Below are 3052 nucleotides of genomic sequence, written 5' to 3'. Positions count from 1 at the left end.
ATATTACCTCAAATCCGTAACTTTGGAACTGGCCCCAAACTGATTATCCATCCTTTTTAATTTGCACTGAACAGCCCCTGACAGCTCTCTCAGGCCTTCCTGGTACTCCAGACTATTCCACAGCTCCATTCCTTCCCTGGACATGCTCCAGCCCCTTCAGTGCCTGTGTGAGAGGCTGCAGTGAACGAGGAAATAGGTAGGAACATTTGTCCAGGGCCTCTTTGAAGATCAAGGTTTGAAAAATAAAGCTTTAAGTTTCCTCTAAGGAAAACTCCAGTATTTCCTTTATTTAGGCAATGAGGCACCCTGCAGGAGAGATGTTTAAGGACCTTTAGTGGATGCATCAGGTGAGCCAGCAGCAAATTTTGGTAAAATTTTGATATGCTAGGAAAGCAGTGATCAAATTCCTGAAAAACATTTGATACACTAGGTGAGCAAGGATCAACTTTTTGATACATTTTTATACCCCAGGTGAGCAAGCAGCAATTTATTGATACAGGAGGTGAGGCAGCCAAGGAGCGTTAGCAGGTGGCCGTGACATTGCCAGTCCCAAACCGCTCTATTGGGAAGTGACCAAGTGGCCCCAGGCGCTGCCCAACCTCTGCTGTCTGTGCTGTCCTGCCTGCTCCAGTCCCCCCATGCTGGTCCTGATGCCCTGGCATTGCTCCCTCGCTGGGCAGCTCTCGGAGGGGCTTCTCCTGGATGGACGCCTTGTTACTGTGACTGTGGTGGCCACACTGGTAATAATGGCCACAGTGACCACAGTGACCACAGTGACCATAGTGGCCTCGGTAGCCTTGGTGGCCTCATTTCTCTGGGACTCCCGGTGGCCTTTGTGACCATGATGACAACAGTGGCCTCCAAGACCACAGTGACCTTGGTGGCTGTGTGGCTCAAAGGGTTCCGGTGACCACTGCCATAGCCACAGTGGCCAGGAGAAGCCCCCCAAGGTGGGGGGAATTCCTGGGGAGACTCCCACCTGTGGGGACAAAGAGAGGGGTCAGGGGGACCATGGGGAGAGGGACAGAGGTGATGGGGGGTCCTGGGAGTGTGGGATGTCAGAGGGCGCCATAATGAGGCCCCTTTCCCCTGTGCCCAACCATGGGTGGCCTTGTCCTCCCCACCCCTGTGGGTGTCCCCAGCACTGGATGTCCCTGTCCCTCTCACCTGGCACTGGTGTCCCCATCCCCTGTGCCCGGCAGTGGCTGTCCCTGTCCTTGTCCCCAGCTCTGGGTGTCCTGCCTCCCCCCCACAGTGGGTGTCCCTGTCCTCTCTGGGCCATGGGTGTCCCCAGCACTGTGGGTCCTTGTCCCCAGCCCTCACTGAGTGTCCCCATCCCCCCGGTTGTTCCCATGATGTCACCTCGCAGCCACTCGCAGTTGTAGTTGCTGAAGTTCCCGGTGGAGCGAAGCTCAATCTGCACCTTCTTCCCTTCCCTGGTGACTTTGGTGACCTCAAAGGTCTCGAAGGGTGGGATCAGCACCTCCTTCTCGCTTGGATTGAAGGAGAATTTCTGGATGTCTGCTCCGTGGCACGTGTGCACCTCAAACATCGTGACGTTCCCATAACCCTGGGCCACCGTTTTGTCCAGGGACGACGAAGTGAATTGACCAAAGCGGACTTTATCACCAGCTGTCACATTGAACTGGACTGTCCTCACCCCACAGAACCTGTTTGGATGCTCATTAGTGCTTCTCAGCTTCTGGAGGATGTTGGTCAGCAGGAAATGCAGCGTTTTGAAGCAGAACTTGTATCAGTACTCCTGGCAGGAGCATCCAGCCTCGCGCACGGCTTCACTCAAGTCACTATACACGTCCTCCATTTTGTAGACCATGAGGGCGATGGCCTGGTCTTTGGTCAGAGTGGATGAATAGGAGCCACGTTTCTGACACTTGGCTGTGGCATTTGTCCAGACCTTGTCAAACTTGTCATTCTTGAGGAAATCAGAGTGCTTGACTTCTGGCAACTTCTCAGTCATTTTATCCCTACAGTTGAGGTACCGGTCATCAAAGGAGTTCTGGGCCGTGTCCAGGGGCACCACCATGACGGCCGTGGTGGCCACGGTCATTGCCAGCAGTGCCAGGGTCTGAGCCAAGGGGGCCATGGGGACGAGAGTCCACAATGGCCACTGTGGGACACTGTGGGACATAGATGGGACATAGAGGAAAGACTGAGAAACACAGGGAGGATACAGGGGGACACCAGGGGATGCTGAGGGGACACTGATGGGCCAAAGGGAATGCTGAGAACATGGTAGGACATGGGGAGGCTTCCTTGGGGAGGGGCTGGGGAGGGAGAGTGTATTCAGCCCAGGGAGAGTGGGGGCAGCCCTGGCCAGGAGACCCCTGGACATGTCCTGGAACCTGATCCCAAATCCTGGAGTCACTCCTGGGTGCCCCAGTCTTCCCCAGACCCCATGACTCCTAATTCCACTCCCGCAGTCCTATATCCCCCCTCAAGGTGTCTTGTCAGCCACCCTCAGGACCCTGACTCAAATCCTGGGGTCATTTCCTGACCCCCCCCCAGTAACCCGTGTGACCCCCAGACTCTCAATCCCACTCCCACAGATATGTGTCCCCCCTCCCGGTGTTTCCCAGTGTTTCCATTACCCCAATCCCTCTCCCAATCCCTTGTACCCCTCCCAGTGGCCCCATGTCCCCCAGGACCCTGGCCCAAGGTTTGGGGTCCCCAATGGGTCCCACTGTCCCTGTGGCCTCCCCCCCTTACCCCAATCCCACTCTCAGTCCCATGGCCTCCCCAGTGACCCCTGGACCCCGATCCAGTCCCATGGGCCCCCCAAGCGTCCCCCATCACCCCACCACCACTCCCATGGTCCTGTGTCTCCCATCGCTGGCCCCCAGACCACCCCAGCACCCCAGTCCCTGTTCTGTGACACCCCCAGTACCCCCCAGACCCCAATCCCACTGTCCCATGTTCCCCCACAAAGGTACCCAGCCCCTGATACTGAAATTGGCTGGAGTGAAACTCCCTGATGGAACTGGAGGTATCAGAAAGCCGGAATTCTTGATCAGCTCGGACTCACAGCAGATCT

The 3052-nt window shown here is 56.4% G+C and overlaps 1 pseudogene; it reads right to left on the bottom strand.

The window, feature by feature from the left end:
- Positions 1-893: 893 nt before the first annotated feature.
- LOC136570904 (NAD(P)(+)--arginine ADP-ribosyltransferase 2-like) lies at positions 894-2104 on the bottom strand (annotated as a pseudogene).
- Positions 2105-3052: the final 948 nt, after the last annotated feature.

This window comes from Molothrus aeneus, unplaced genomic scaffold (genome assembly GCF_037042795.1).
Source record: "Molothrus aeneus isolate 106 unplaced genomic scaffold, BPBGC_Maene_1.0 scaffold_43, whole genome shotgun sequence".
Lineage (NCBI taxonomy): Eukaryota > Metazoa > Chordata > Aves > Passeriformes > Icteridae > Molothrus > Molothrus aeneus.
The sequence above is the reverse complement of the archived record's forward strand: the minus strand, read 5'-3'. Positions and strand labels throughout refer to the sequence as shown.